The 17,650-nt window shown below is 42.4% G+C and overlaps 1 protein-coding gene across 3 annotated transcripts in view; it reads left to right on the top strand.

The window, feature by feature from the left end:
- Positions 1-17,650, top strand: part of LOC100878265 (uncharacterized) — a 324,020-nt gene that overhangs the window by 266,574 nt on the left and 39,796 nt on the right. The window lies entirely within an intron of this gene.

The raw sequence follows: 17,650 nt of genomic DNA, 5'->3' as shown, positions 1-17,650 counted from the left end.
AGCGCGAAGAGCCCCGCTAATTTCGCAAACTTATGAAACGCTCTGAGCAAAAAATCGAATGGCAAAGCAGCGGGTCGCCTTTGAAAACGGGAAGCTGGATATTTCACTGGCGATAGATTGACTCGGATTGGAAATTGGATTTGAACATCTAACGATGACTTTCGTATTTTTTACGTAGCGGACTTCTTCTTTTGTAGCTTTTTTTATTTGGAAGATCGGACTGTTGGACGAACAGATTAATTATGAGTTCTTGATTAAACAAATCATAATGTTATAGTAATATCCTATACGTTATAGTAATTTCCTATAGAGTGACATATATAGACTTCTTTTGAAAAAATAAGTTTCATGTGTTTTTGAGTTTGGGACAAAATAAATGTCATGTACTTTACAGTATGTATAGAGTTTGAGAAGGTTGAACACCATGAAATTGATCTTGATCAATCAAAAGTAATGGTGACATCAATGAAGAAAGTAGTAATAATAATAAGAAGGTAGTACAGTTGTAAAAACATGCTTATTAAAAAAATTTTTCTGTGATCTATAGATCCTTACTGTTTTACCGACAAGTATTCCGTCGGTAATGAAATCTATTTCAATTTGTACTTCTACATATTAACATTATAAATTTGTAGATGAAGAAGAAAAAAGACATCTAATTTTTCTTCCCACCATAAATAAATTATAAATAAACAATATAAAGAAAAGTAGCTAAATGTCGATCGCGAACAATCGGTAAGTCGATTTTCTAGTCTCGTGGTGCCGCCTGGTGCCACCCGCTCTAAACACCGCCCTGCCTTACCGATCGACACTTACCGCGGAAATTGAAATAGTTTGAAGCCGCGACGACTAATGGCAGCAATTATTTTTCTATCGTGACTGGAAGCAAGTAATTTAACGGACAAGAAATCTGTCTAATGGGTGTCTGTCTGATTAATTCGAAGGCGCGAATCTCTTAGGCAACTTTCGCAATTAGAAACGTACTTATAGGGAAGTCGATTACCGTTGTCGGAACTGAGTGGATAGCAGTGTCTCGTGTTATCAATCGATCGTGCAAGCCCGTGTCTGTCGACGAGCGCCTTCCGTTTGCTGATAACCAGGCCAATGCGACAGTCTGACCTCCGCTTTCAGCGTTTTCCATTTTCTCGATAACCGATCGCAAAACTGCCGGAGAACCTTGAATCGCAATTAAGTAGAAACCCGTAAAAATGATTTAACGATCTGCGAAACGTTTATCGGCGAGTTCTGCATCGGTTCTAGGAATGCAGTTTCGAGGTGACTGGAAAGTGGCGAAATTCTGAGTTAGGATATTCCGGTTTTCTGAGGTAGTCATGGGCAGATCGAAACACTCGAAAACACTCGGGCGTCCGTGTGTTCGGTCCTTGTAAGTTGGTTTCAAATCGTGTCTCATGTTTTCGGTTTTAATCTTCATAATCCCGCCCTCGCACTCCAAACTTCGGTGCCGAGGACCAAATTTGTCGATAGCCTATCGTAGGCGTGAACCTTTCGCCTTACCATATAATTTCCTCGACTGAATACAAGAATCGATCAAATGAAACAAATATATTCCACGAGTGTCCTTTTTCACTTATTACACCTTCTCTGTAACTGAGTCTTTAATTACTACTTGTACAGCATTCGACGGTCGAACACCGAAAAACAGTGTCCTTGCTGTTTCGTAATTGATCAAATGAATCAAACGATTACCTTCACTTGTAAGTGAGAAGACATACCGAAAACGTACCATATGTAATTTTCATACCAATTAATTATTATATTATTTACCAATGTACAATCTTAAATAAGTTACCCAGAATATATTCCACCAAAATAAACTTGATCAAACATTTGTCATAACACTCCCAACAAATTAATTCGCTGGGTTTAACAAGTCAAACTTCCACATCGATGTCAGGTGTAAGCAGATGCATCTGGATCAACAGGGGTGTCAAGGATCCCGAACAAATCTTATTTTGTTACAAGTGGACCGGTCCACTCCACCGGTACCTTCATCCTCGAATTAATTTACGATCATTCCGATCGATACGCTGTTTAACCGAGCCTTTTCGCAATTAACCGGATGCTCCAAATATCAAGCTGCCGGCACAGCTTCGATCGCTTAATAATAAATCGTTGGGACGTTCCAGTTCCGTTCGATCGACCCAAATAATCGGTTTTCTCGATCGCCGTTGTCAATTATGACAGGACGTGTGGGAAGAGGGTCATCGGAGCGTCACCATCAAGGAAAACGCATTCACGTATTTTTTGATGATCATCTGATAATTTGACCCGTGAACGAATATGTCGAGATTAATTAATATTCTGTATGACCAGGACTTGCCTTACTTTTTCGATGTTAAATAGGTTACTGTAGTAGTTGTCGTTTAGCAATTGCTAGTTTAGTGATAATTTATTGGGTTTTAAGTTTGGTTGCTTTAAGGTTGAATTGCAGGGTCGAGTTTTGGGGTCTTTACTTTAATGCACTTTGAATTTGAAATCAATATGGGAGTTCGATACGTAATAGTGCAAGACATAGGAATACTAGAGGTAGAAGTACGGTATGTGAAAATAAAGCACATGGAAGTACAGCACATGGAAGCACAGCGCATGGAAATATAGCTCGTAGAAATATAACGTAGAAAAGTACAGCGCGTGGAAGTGTAGAGCGTGAAAGTACAGTGTGTGGAGCCACAACGCATGGAACTATGGCGCGTGGTATTACTACGTGTGAAAATATATGGGGTATGGAAGTACTACGCATGGACCTATGGCGCGGAGAGGTACTATGCATGGAACTATGGCGCGTGGAAGTACTACGCGTGGAAATATGATGCGTGGAAGTACTACGCGTGGAAATATGACGCGTGGAAGTACTACGCATGGAACTATGACGTGTGGAAATACTACGCTTGGAATTATGGCGCGTGGAAATACCACGCGTGGAAATATGACGCGTGGAAGTACTACGCGTGGAACTATGATGCGTGGAAAAACTACGCGTGGAAATATGATACGTGGAAGTATTACGCGTGGAACTATGACGTCTGGAAATACTACGCTTGGAATTATGGCGCGTGGAAGTACCACGCGTGGAAATATGACGCGTGGAAGTACTACGCATGGAACTATGATGCGTGGAAATACTACGCGTGGAAATATCACGCGTGGAAGTATTACGCGTGGAACTATGACGTGTGGAAATACTACGCTTGGAATTATGGCGCATGGAAGTACTACGCGTGAAACTATGACGCGTGGAAGTACAGTGCGTAGAAATACAGCGCGTGGAAATACAGTGCGAGGAAATAAAACGCATGGAAGTAAAACGCGAAGTAATTTAACGTGAGGCAATACAAGACACAATAACACAACGCTATTACAAAACCGCAAAGTTCCTTTTATCACTAAAATTCATAACCAGCAAATAATTTCAAATCCTCGTAAGAAATCGTAAATCATTCGCATCAACTTTTTGCTACTTCACGTGCAACGCAACATTGCCGGGTTTCCGACATTTACAAGTAGCTCTCGCTTTCCGCGAGCGGGAATTTCACCAGGATTCCTCGGGTGAAAGAGAACAAGAAGCGTTAAGTGGACACTAGACGGTGTTTTCCTTTTTCACGACAAAACCACGGAATAGATAAACGCCTTACGTTTCACTCGATATGTAATCATCGACCGGAAGGTCAGCGCAGTTCCTCGAAGTACAAAGCAATGTTTCGTACAGGAAGTTGCTTCGGCGACAAAGAGTACATCTAGGTGGCGTTTTCGTGAACGTTCTCGTAACCCAATTACAGGAACGGGTGACACGATCATGGTTGGAATAAGAATGAGACATTTTACCAGCGTTTCAATGCTCGTGAAATCATGACCTCGAAGGACTGTGGAAAAAAACAGGAGTCTTCAAGGATAATCGTACAAAATTCACAAATACACTGAATTCTGATTGATAATATCTCTCAATCGAAGAAAGAAATGTCTGGCATTTCGATGGTTTTTGGAGTCTGATAGAAACTGGTCGATTATGTCGTTCGCCATTTTCGTCGTTCGATGACTTGATGTCTTGAGGAGTTAAACGTAATAGGACTACATTCTGTACACGTACGGCTGAGTTTAATGTTAATGTTTCGATCACTATTGGAACAGTGTTCCTTTTCTGCTTTTGGTAAAAAGAGTTGGTCGGTATCTGAGCAGCGATATGGTCGCTGCTAAAATAGACGTAAATTGTGTAACGCTCGAACATGAAATATGCACGCGTGATTGAAAATTAACGAACTATTCTTTCTTATTGCAGTCAAAGTGACAGCTGGTTTTGAAATATCAATTCGTTCAATTAGTTCCATCGAGTTGATTCACGTTACCTTTTCTACACGTTTCCCAAAAGATTATTAATTAAACGAAAGCTAAAGCAACAGCCGGATTTTCACGATTCACCTTTCGACCATCACCTCGGTAAACTTTCCAGCTTCGTATCAGCGCGCGAATCGCTGCGAACAAAGCGCAATCGTATCCGGTCAAGAGTAGATGATGTCGCGAATCACGATCGGGAAATCGTTTCGAAAACTCGATTGCAACAGGCCAAATCGGCACAAGGCGGTCATGCTCGTTAGCCCCGGCGTTAATCCGCTCGACACTAAATTATACAATTTTCCCCGATCTATTCAACCCAGAAACGTTTTTAATTAGTTAATAAACATGTAAATGAATGCTGTGCGCCAGACGTGTACTCGTTAATTGAACTATTACAATGTTAATTGCCAGTCGACATTGTTGGAGAACTCGGTAGTCAAAGATGGAGCATCGTTCATCCATCGTTGAACCTCCTTTGATGTTTACCCCTTGCCCTATAATAGGTGACGCACTTGTGACGTACACGTGACGCACAGTTGCAATGTGATAAACTGGACACGTATTTTCACTGCAAATTAATTTTGCATTCGATTCTGATTGCAATCAAAGATCGTTGATAATGTACCTAAGATTTTAACTTTCTGTAATTATTTTTTAATGATGTGGAAATACTACGCATGGAACTATATGGCGTAGAAGTACTACGCGTGGAACTATGGAGCAAGGAAGTACCATGCGTGGAAATATGACGCGTGGAAGTACTACGCGTGGAACTACAGCGCGTAGAAGTACTACGCTTGGATATATGGGGCGTGGATGTACTACGCGTGGAACTATGGTGCGTGGAAATACTACGCGTGGAAATACTACGCGTGGAACTATGACGCGTGGAACTATGACGCGTGGAAGTACTACGCGTGGAAGTACTACGCGTGATGGTACTACGCGTGGAGGTACTACGCGTGGAAATATGGCGCGTGGAAGTACTACGCGTGGAAGTACTACGCGTGCAAATATGATGCATGGAAGTACTACGCATGGAAGTACTACGCGTGGAAATATGGCGCGTGGAAGTACTACGCGTGGAAATATGGCGCGTGGAAGTACTACGCGTGGAAATATGGCGCGTGGAAGTACTACGCATGGAAGTACTACTCGTGGAAGTACTACGCGTGGAAATATGGCGCGTGGAAGTACTACGCGTGGAAGTATTACGCGTGGAAATATGACGCGTGGAAGTACTACGCGTAGAAATATGACGCGTGGAAGTACTACGCGTAGAGTCTATATGTGCCGCTACTATCCAGAAATTTACCCGCCCAAAATATATTTAACTGTCCAGTAAGTCAACGAATTAAATACCGAAATATTATACAAGTGATAAACAAAATTAAGAAAATATAAAAATGCACATCAATACAGTACTGCATACAATATATTAACATTCTAATAAAACAAGTGAATCACTAATTAAAACAAATGTTTCACTCCACCGCCATCGATGAGGCAAAACAAACTTGAGGTATCGCATAACGCTTCAATTACTTAGAAGCTTTACAAATGAAATCGCGGTTGAATCATGGTAATTTCTTTTTCAAATCAACCTCCGCAGCACCCACTTTCCATCGTAATATATCATATTTAATGCCTCCGTGCCTCTATTCGTCTCAAAGGATGGATAGAGCTCTCTCAGCATTCAAATTACAAAATATATTCCACTCGCCGTCGATGGGTGATCACCGACGAATTCAATTGGCCGCCTTATCTGAGAGCTAGGTTGCGAAACTGGGGTCCAGATTTCTCGTCCACCCCTCGAATTTTATTAGCTCCACCCTCCACAGGCTCTTGTCTAGTCGCGCGAAAAAGCTTAATCGCACTTTCGACGCCCACCTAAAACTCGATCGAATCTGGTCCCTATTTAAACGTAAAGGTAACATCTGTCGCTGTAACATGCAATTTTCTGATATTTTTTACTTTTTTATATCTTCTCATAATTGTAGAATAGTAAAATAAATATACAGACTGGTCCACAATTTATAAATCTCGAGTAACTTCTAAAGTGTGTCTTACTTGAAAAATTTATTTTAAAAATATTTGCAAAAATTTATTTCACAAAAGCTACATGAACATATTATGTAGTTTGAACATATTATGCAGTACGCTTCTCTTCAGGCTTGAAAATTACTCTTCGAATCAAGTAACCCCGTTTCAATGTCGATTAAGAATGCACCTATTCAAAAGATCGATCAAATGTTAAAAGTGCCTCGCAGGCGAAGATAAACAGAAGCAAAGAGCCACAATGTTCCCTGGCTCCTGAAACGAGGCTCCATGCAGTCTTGTACTAGGAGATTTATCAATCCATTAATGCAACTGCAGGCATGCACTCGATGCGCCGTTCACCTGCATGCGGCAGACAGAGACGCAGCGCGCGTTACGCATAGCTGATCAGACGCGTAGGTGTAACACGAAAAATAAAACGAAGAATATGTGGGTTAATCGATGGTTGAAGTAGAACGAAGCTACCTGGTGTCTACTCGTCGAAACGCCTCTTTGATGCTTTTCCTGTTTCGAAGGAAACTGCAGTAACGAGGAAATTGCGTGAGATGTTATCGTAGTCGATGAACTAGATCGTTTACACGCTGACAATATCGATGATAGCAAATGTAAGAGTCTACATTTCTGAACTCCAAACAAGTTGCAAGTTGGTGTACTTCACCGAAAGTGAAAATGTGAAATTCGCTGATTTAATATCTAAATAGAGCAGCTGAACTTGTTCCATTCCGATTCACAGATCCGAAATCCAGATGCATTTCCATTTCGAAATCGGTGAGTTTCCATACAATTTGCGGTTGAATTTGCAACTTTAGATTACACGTTGCAATTTGTGGAGTATGAAAATAATAAGGTGGAAGTTGGTCAGGTGGCTAAAGTTGGTCAACTAATCTTCGCTGCACTGAGAATTTGAAATGAATGAGTTCGACATGTAATAATACAACAGATGGGAAGATTTAGATGGACAAGTACAATATGTACTTGTAGAAGTAGAAGTACAGTATGTGGAAGTGCAACCCATAGAAGCGCATGAAAATATAATGCGTGGAAGTGCAGCGTGTGAAAGTACTACGCGTGGAACTATGGCGCGTGGAAATATGGCGGATGGAACTATGGCGCGTGGAAATACAGCGTATGGAAGTATAGCTCATGGAAATATAGCGCGTGGAAATTCAGCATGTGCAAGTTCTACGCGTAGAAATATGGCGCGTGGAAGTACTACGCGTGGAATTATGGCGCGTGGAACTATGGCGCGTGGAAATACTACGCGTAGAAATATAGCGCACGGAAGTACTACGCGTGGAACTATGGCGCGTGGAATTATGGCGCGTAGAATTATGGCGCATGGAACTATGGCGCGTGGAAGTACTACGCGTAGAAATATAGCGCACGGAAGTACTACGCGTGGTACTATGGCGCGTGGAAATATGGCGCGTGGAACTATGGCGCGTGGAAATATGGCGCGTGGAACTATGGCGCGTGGAACTATGGCGCGTGGAAATATGGCGCGTGGAACTATGGCGCGTAGAAATATGGCGCGTGGAACTATGGCGCGTGGAACTATGGCGCGTGGAATTATGGCGCGTGGAAATATGGCGCATGGAAATATAGCGCGTGGAAGTACTACGCGTAGAAATATAGCGCACGGAAATATTACGCGTGGAACTATGGTGCGTAGAAGCTCTTGACCCAAGTTCTGAATGTAACATGTACTAAAACTCCAAACCTGAAGTTGAAAAGCTGCAAAATTCCAGGGTCTCAAATTCCAAGACTGCAAATTAGTCGGGAAATTAGGAAAAGAGTCATATTAAGAGCGACATATCAACGTCTGGGATCGTGAATAATTTCGCCGCCTATTTCATCGACTTATTTATGTCCCACGGCTGGACAGCTAATGTCAGCCGCCGTTTCGCTGATTTGCATGCAAGATTACAGGTAAATGCGCGCGATAGAGGACAGAGAATTGTCGGGTCAAATAACGCGAATGCCTTGAAAAGCAAGAAAAACTTTGTAGAAATAAAGAGAACCGAACAGACTGGATATATAAACGAGGTATATAATTACACGAGAAGGTCAAAGAATTTCATTCTAATATTCGCGAACCAACGAGTCGAGTTTACAACTCGAACAAGAATCGATCCTCGACCCGAACTTCCTTTGTCCTGAAAAGAACGTGGGAGCCCGTTTACGAAGTTGCAAAATGTTTTGTTCGGAAGTTCGCGTGGCCTTCGCGCAAATACCGAGAGAACATACGCTCGAGTGTCGCGTCTTTTCGTTCGGTATATCGCATTATGCAATCGGAGCTTTTGCGACTAGGCTGGCGTCTCGAGGAGGAAACCGTAAAACGGCACGCCTTGCTCGCGTAAATGTAACGGGTCACGGTGAGCTTACTACGTAAGAAACTGAGAAGACCTTGGAATACCTTGTGCGTGGATTTCTTGTGTCATATCTGACGCTTGATCCGATGGGAATTCTCGTATTTAGGTTAAATGTGCCGTCGGTAAATGGTTTTCGCGGGAACCTGTTATCTCCTTTAATCCTCTGTGTCTTACGATGTAACTAAAATAGATAAGCGAACTGCACAGAGGCAGCATGTAGATCTATATCGGGGTGCTCGTATCGATGGATTAGGTGAGCAACTGTAGCCTGACATGACCAATTTCCATTATTTTTAGATTCAATAAAATGCAATGTGTAATCTAAAGTTGCAAATTTAACTGCAGATTGTATGGACGCTCAACGATTTTGAAATGAAATGCAGTCTATGCGTAATAATTCTATGCGCTATAGTTTCACGCGTAATACTTCCACCCGCCATAGTTCCACGCGCCACAGTTCTACGCGTCATAGTTCCTAGCGCAGTACTTCCACGCGTCATAGTTCCACGCGTAGTACTTCCACGCGCCGTATTTCCACGCGTAGTACTTCCACGCGCCATATTTTCACGCGTAGTACTTCCACGCACCATATTTCCACGCGCCATATTTCCACGCGTAGTGCTTCCAAGCGTCATAGTTCCACGCGCCTTAGTTCCACGCGTAGTACTTCCATGCGTAGTACTTCCACGCGTAGTACTTCCACGCGCCATATTTCCACGCGTCATATTTTCACGCGTAGTACTTCCACGCACCATATTTCCACGCGCCATATTTCCGCGCGTAGTGCTTCCAAGCGTCATTGTTCCACGCGCCGTAGTTCCACACGTAGTATTTCCACGCGTCATATCCGCAGCAATTAAACTTCATATCAGAATATAAAGCGTTTAGACTTCAGGAGGTTTAAACTTTGAAATAATTGAGATTTTGTCTCCTTTGAAATATTTGAACGTGGTGATATTTAGAATGAACTTCGAACATTTGGACCTTATGCTATCGATGGGTGTTCGACTTACGGTACCAATCTATGACTCGTTTGACAATTTCCGATAGCCGTTGCGGTAGCCCGAAGTTACGTGCTCTTCATGAAAAATGAACGACTGACCCGGTGGCTCATACGCCATTACGCGGTACCTGTGTCGCGTAGAAATGAGTGGAAAACGTAACTGTACCTTAATATCTCTCTACGAGATGTCATCGCTGAAAACGTACTCATCCTCGCCCTCAAACCTGCGTACACAAAATTGTTATAAAACGAGTCGACGCATTAGTAAAAGCGGTTCGTACTAAATGAAATTCCCGTATAGTCAAGTTTCTACGCATTAATCTTCTTATTGCAACTGTGCAAGTGGTTTGAAGGAATGAATTATGGAGAACATTAATGGTATTTTTATAAAATAGTTTTGAAAGAGAAACTAATAAGACAGCGGAGCAACGAACGAAAACGATCGATTCGGTTCAGTGCGGAGTCAAATAATTGGCCTTAATTTATCGACATACTTCTCTGCGCTATCTACAACCAGTTCGTTAAACCTAACCCTCTCTCGTTCTGCATTTTATATCATTATTTATTTTTAAATAACGGGTGATATAACAATTTCCTAGCTTTCTACTATAATCAATCAGAAATCATTTATTGTAAAACGAAGGTTAATATTCCTGCAAGAACTGCTTTCGAAGGGATTTCTTTACCGCTCAATTTTCTAACAATCTCCGTGGCACGCTTCGATCTGGATCACCAGTGAACCAGTATTATTACACACGCGAGTGAACGATCGCTTCAGGAAGTCATTAATTAGCTAATGATCTGCCGAGCCGAAGCAAAAAGTGTGTAGAAGGAACAGTAGCGAAACGGGAAGCAAACTGGCCAGTCGAACGCGAACAAGGAGCGATCCGGAGTGGTTGTTGGTTCTCGTTGTTTTCGTCGTTTTACGAAAGCTGTTAATTTGAGAGAGCACTACGTGGTCGATTTAGTTGAACTCGAAAGCGTAGTAACCCAGTGGCACGAATATCGGTACACGGAGTATTCCCCGTCGCTTTTCTCGTTCGTGAGTGAACGTCCCGACTCTTTGTCCCATTGTACGCCGAATTTCTTCCGACAGCTTTGCGTCACAATTGGTACAAAAGCGAAGCTACGACCTTCGTCGAGTTAACCAGCGAATAACAAACACGAGAACACTTTTCGACGTTTCGCGACTGTGCCATTTTTTCGGGAGAATACGAATGAAGTCTCGAAAGTGAGCGTGGATAGAACGAATTCTTTCCATCCTTTTGAATGACAAGATATTTTCGTACGGCATTCGACAAACTGTACAAACAATGTCACATATACACATCAACGAATGCTTCGACAAATGGCGAAAGTCAAAAGAGTCTTCCACCTTTTTATTACAAAAGAATTCATGGACCAAATAAAAACCCTAAGTCCTCAGATGTAGAGGAGAGCCTCAGAATTGATAACTCGGAGATTTGAAGGCAATGAAAGTATTTTTTCGAAATATTCGAGCGATCGCGAATGCGAGTCACAGAGCGATGTTTGCAATTGAGGGCTCCATTTTTGGACACGTCCAAGGCCACGACGAAGAAGTCCAGCGGCCCGGGTTCGTTAGCTCGAAAGAGTAACGCGAGATCCGCGTAACGAATATGTAATGCTCGTGTACATACGCACAATAGCATAGTTGCGATGAAAGTGGCTTGTAATCCGGACTGAGCGTCGCGACCGATTCATACTTAAGCATCTCGTTAGCCGATTAAGGAGTGTCTGTTCGCCGATTCAACGGAAAGGGCGATCGAACGTATGCACGTACCGCGAGTTGATGTTTCCTTGCATTGTCACCAACCTTCTCGGCTATTTTTCCGATGACTATCGAATGGAACGAGAACGACGTGAATTGTCTTGGAAGTATAGCTCATGGAAATATAGCGCGTGGAAATTCAGCATGTGCAAGTTCTACGCGTAGAAATATGGCGCGTGGAAGTACTATGCGTGGAACTACGGTGCCTGGAACTATGGCGCGTGGAATTATGGCGCGTGCAACTATGACGCGTGGAAATATGACGCGTGGAAATACAGCGCGTGGAAGTATAGTTCGTGGAAATATAGCGCGTGGAAATTCAGCATGTGCAAATTCTACGTGTAGAAATATGGCGCGTGGAAGTACTACGCGTGGAGGTACTACGCGTGGAAATATGGCGCGTGGAAGTACTACGCGTGGAAGTACTACGCGTGGAAATACGACGCATGGAAGTACTACGTATGGAAGTACTACGCATGGAAGTACTACGCGTGGAAATATGGCGCGTGGAAGTACTACGCGTGGAAATATGGCGCGTGGAAGTACTACGCATGGAAGTACTACGCGTGGCAATATGGCGCGTGGAAGTACTACGCGTGGAAGTACTACGCGTGGAAATATGGCGCGTGGAAGTACTACGCGTGGAAATATGGCGCGTGGAAGTACTACGCATGGAAGTACTACGCGTGGCAATATGGCGCGTGGAAGTACTACGCGTGGAAGTACTACGCGTGGAAATATGGCGCGTGGAAGTACTACGCGTGGAAATATGGCGCGTGGAAGTACTACGCATGGAAGTACTACGAGTGGCAATATGGCGCGTGGAAGTACTACGCGTGGAAGTACTACGCGTGGAAATATGGCGCGTGGAAGTACTACGCGTGGAAATATGGCGCGTGGAACTACTACGCGTGGAAATATGGCGCGTGGAAGTACTACGCATGGAAATATGGCGCGTGGAAGTACTACGCGTGGAAATATGGCGCGTGGAAGTACTACGCGTGGAAATATGGCGCGTGGAAGTACTACGCGTGGAAATATGGCGCGTGGAACTACTACGCGTGGAAATATGGCGCGTGGAAGTACTACGCATGGAAATATGGCGCGTGGAAGTACTACGCGTGGAAATATGGCGCGTGGAAGTACTACGCGTGGAAATATGGCGCGTGGAAGTACTACGCGTGAAAATATGGCGCGTGGAAGTACTATGCGTGGAACTACGGTGCCTGGAACTATGGCGTTTGCTAAATACTTGTGAATGTTTAGATACCTTTGGTACCCTATCGAACCTCTCTGACCAAATTCTATTACTTGTGTATAATACTATTCAATGTCAGATAATATTTATTAACTGCAAAATTATTTTACCCATATGAATAATTTAAGGGTAGTCTGGCCCTAATGAAGGACAATCGTTGTTCAAATCTCGCGTGTGCAATTCGCATGAAGCAGGTACGCTATTATCATCGAAAATAAGTGCTTATGGCGTGTTTACTCGTTCCACTCCAACTTTGACATGAAGCTTGGTGGCAAGGACTCGTTCGCTTGATTCTCCTTTCGCTCGTCGAGCACCGAGACACTCGAGCTACTTTATGCGCGAAATCGAGCTGCACAGCTATGCGTTCTGAAGATCGATTACGATTCCATCGAAGTATGCCGGATAAAGCTCCAACAGCGAAGCATTATCGACGAATTTCTGAGTAATCGCTTCGAGGAACTTCGAGATCTATAAAGTTCAGTGATAAAAAACGATGACCTTTAAAATACTTAAATTTTTATAGATATTTACATAATTTGAAAATTATACATAAATTAATAATTTAATTCTTATGACTGAATGTCGGTGTAAAAATTTAGGCAAAAAACCGCAAAGGTTCGCATAAATCATGATACGATCGCTATTATATCACAATAAATTTCACGACCAGTTAATCCAACAATCCTTGAATACCAAGAAATTCTCGATCGCAAGAAATCGTGTCACTCCCATGATAGACCCAAGATCACCACAAGTTCCTCCACCTTGCCATACTTTGATTTTTTTCCGAAACCTCGGGAATAAATTATCCAGTCAGGGTCAGCCAGTACCCACGGTGGAAAACGCCTAACGGTGATCTGTCCGCTTCTAATTGCATCCCCGATGACCGAGCCGCTTAATCATAAACGCGATGCTGCGCTTTTTCCTCCGATTCCGTGCTCGCGTACTGGGAAAAGCGTGATCGTACTGGTTGATCGTCGCCATGCGAGTAATTTATAGAGAAACCACCGTAAGAATGCGCGTTGATTCTTAATAACACGCCTTCAGCGAGAGGATTCCACTGATGAATGCGTTGTGACCACGATCGAGTCGTTTTGCCCTGTTTCGTGCTGGGAAAGTGACTCCGGTGCGAGGTCATTATTATCAGTAATCAATCGTGCGAGATTGGGAAAACGGCAATTTTGCTTAAGTGTTTATTACCGGGGCTTGATGAGTCGAGAGTACGAATGTTCATTAAAAGTAAAAGTTCATTTTCTCCTTATCCATCTTGCGCTCTTATTGATCTTGTCAACACTTTTTTACAACCTGATGCTACTCTTATTGGTCAGACTTGTCAATATTTTTTTGAACGAATACGAACAAACTTTTTTAAGAATTTTTTTTTACAGCCCCTAAGATGTTACTCTTCTTAGTCACACTATGTTGTCAATATTTTTTTGAATGAATACGAACAAACTTTTTTAAGAATTTCTTTTTTACAGCCCCTGAGATGTTACTCTTATTAGTCACTCTATCTTGTCAATATTTTTTTGATTAAATACAAACAAATTTTTCAAGAATTCTCTTTTTACAACCCCTGTGATGCTACTCTTATTGGTCAGACTGTTGTCAATATTTTTTTTGAATGAATACGAACAAATTTTTCAAGAATTGTCTTTTTACAGCCCCTGAGATGTTACTCTTATTAGTCACACTATGTTGTCAATATTTTTTTGAATGAATACAAACAAAATTTTTCAAGAATTGTCTTTTTACAACCTCTGCTATTACTCTTATTGATAATACTGTTGTATCATAAATACTTCTAGACTGAATACGAGCAGGTTCCGCAAAAATTCACTATTTACAACCCCTGTAATCTGTCACAGAAAAATCCACAATAGAATTGTGCTCCTTTATTTATTTCTCCTTTAAGGTATTTTTGAGCTCTAACTCTTTTAAAAAGGAACAAGAAGTGACTAAACCTCTTTTAGCGGAAGTCCTGCAGCGCTTGTTCATAAAGAGAGATGTAAAAGATCAAGAGAAGCGAATCGAGAGCAGCGAAAAGATCGACGCGCCTCAGCGACGCGATTTCTCACGATCTCGTTATCGTTTGGATTTATTTGCACGAGCGATAATGAATGGCGCCGGTAGCGTCGCGGTATCACGTGTCGACGCAGCGGCGAGCAATTAATGGAATCCCGTGCGCACGTGCGTGAATGAATCCACGATAGGGCCACGTGCGAGATTGGTTCCAGCGAACAGAAGCGGTCTTTTCGAAAATCCCTCTCGGTTCTTTCTTCGAGCCAGTGTAAATGAAAACGCTCGTGTCATGTTCGAGCAGACTCTGCAAATCTCCGGTCTATTTTTACGCCTCGGGTGAGAGAAGCTTTGAATGCTGCGACGTCTGAAATATTTGAAACCCTACTCGTTAGAAAATGACACTGAACATTTTTCATGTGTAATCGAATTCTTTGAGTAGTGTAATGTGGAATTAAATAGTCGCAGTTGTGTCGCATTCTTTGAGATCTTGGAATGGTCGCCATTACAGTTTTGGACAGAATTAACTTTTTATGATCAGTCAGATTGAACGATGAGGATCCATGGTTTTAAAGTATATATTATTTGTTCCGTTTGAAATTATTATAATTGCAATGCGCAGAAGTACAAGATGTCCGAATAACCTTACAAACGACGTCATGGTTTCTTCGATCACCACCTGTTTCTACCTGCCAGCTTGCGAAAACTGTCCCTTTCCCGCTAAACGGACATTCAATTGGTTTAGCTTTACACTGTAAAGTTTACAGAAATCGCACAAAGGAGCCCAACAATTGCAGCGCGTTTACCTGAGACGTCGTTTCTCCAGACGTTCACAAAAGCTTCGAATCTTCGCCCAGTGGTTCTCTTAAACTTTCCCGTCGATTAAAATGTCATAAAGATTCACACGGAAAATAAGGATATCGATGGAAAGTGTGTTTGAAGCAACGCGAAGAATGTTGTAAACGAGCATAAAAAAGTCGATGAAACCAGTCCTACGTGTGGCAAGCCACGAGCAAAACCCCGTGAAAACCACGAGAATCGCTCGATAACGATGGCCAATAGCAAGCGGGTACGAGTGAAATTTTACACCGGATGCGATTCGAAAAATGGCATAATGGAAAACGTTGTCCGCCAGCTCTTTTATCGGAGTTCCTTGCGCAAATGCGAGCCATGCGGGACACTTTCGTGGTCCGTGTTTTCTATTCTTCTAGTTTGTCGAGCTTGACAATCGATCACGGCCATATGGCACTGTACGGAACTCCCTTTGGGGTTTGCGAAAAACGAACGCTCAGGGTGCAACGAAAATATTTCGATGAAGAGGTCTCTTCGTGGCCTGAATTTACTTCTACGAATTACTACGCGTGTAATTTATTCGAGGTCTAGGTCTACTCGAGACGTGAGAATTTTTCTTGGATCTTTAAGATAACGGAGAGAAACTGTTGCGATTGTTCCACGATTGTATAAAAAGTCGAGTGACGAAATACTGAACAGATTTATCTCCGACGAAAAATATTATTTAGAATATTCTTAGGAAATGCAGGAACACTTTAACAAAGGAGTATTAAAAAGAAACGGTACTCCGGGTGCAAAACACGCGCACTATGTCAAAACGATGACAAAGATTCTGCGGACGCACGATGACGCGAGGTTTGCAAAAAATAAATGCGATTGCGTGATGAAACAATCAACATGAATGTGCATTCTTAGCTGCCTGAATGGTTTCTTCTATTTTCAACGTTTTCTGCTTAGCGACTAACTTCTACTCCCATTTGCATACAAAAGCTTTTCGTGTCACAAAATTAGGACTGAGTATGTACTTACGTAGAGTCCTCTCTTTTGTGCTCGCAAGATATTCTTTATTTTATTCTGCAGAGGAACATTGTTACGAAAATACTGCTATATCATTCTTAAGACAATATGACATAACGAGCACTAACTAGCTTACTGTTCTAGCAACTTCTCTGTAAATTAGTCGCAAAGTTTTGCTAATAACGTGTCTCGTTCATCTTGTGCCTGATAAAGCGATATTAACACAGCGAATCAAACGTTTACGGCAACATAGTAACGCTGCATTTACAGAATAATGATACCGTGTAAAAATGATTTAGTCAATTAACTGAAAAACTAAAATCAGATACTAAAATATACGCATTATTTTGCACACTAACGAGCCATTAATTACCCACTGCGAAATCGTAGAATTAATGCGCAGAATTACAGCTTCATTTTATGCTGTTTGCACCCGTAACTTTTATCAGAAGTATAATGTTCGTTTAATGAGAAAAAAATGTTAGTGCGCGTCGCTCGTGCGCGTAAAAAATTCAATACAAGATTCTTCACCTCGAAGATCGATGCATTAATACTGATAGATACGCTGAGAATTATGTGGAATCCATTGCATATTAGGCAACAAAATGGAAGTATCAAATTCTCTCAAATTTTGTGGCAAGTTTGAAAATCTATTTTGATATCGGTATCAACTCGTATTGTGTATAAGGCTTGTATATCCGTTTCGTGTAGGTTCGCGAGTGTACGGCACTGCCCGTGAGCAGTTAAGCGGGCACGCGATGCCATCGCTAATATACCGTTCCAATTCGCGTGTTCGCGTAGAGTTTAATTTCAAGCTTCCATGAGCCTGATATTCCGCTCGGAATAAAACGTAGAGTAACACAGCGTGATCGAGGGGTTGTTCGAGGCTGTCTACCCCCGTGCAGAGGGGCACACCCACGCGGCGACACGGCGATCGGCGGTCTATCAATCGCCAATAACAGCGAGCGATCGCGGTCGCGCGCGTTAGAGGC

The sequence above is a fragment of the Megachile rotundata genome, chromosome 3 (genome assembly GCF_050947335.1).
Source record: "Megachile rotundata isolate GNS110a chromosome 3, iyMegRotu1, whole genome shotgun sequence".
In the NCBI taxonomy this organism is placed as follows: Eukaryota; Metazoa; Arthropoda; class Insecta; order Hymenoptera; family Megachilidae; genus Megachile; species Megachile rotundata.
Note: the sequence above shows the minus strand (reverse complement) of the source record. Positions and strands in the feature narration are given on the sequence as shown.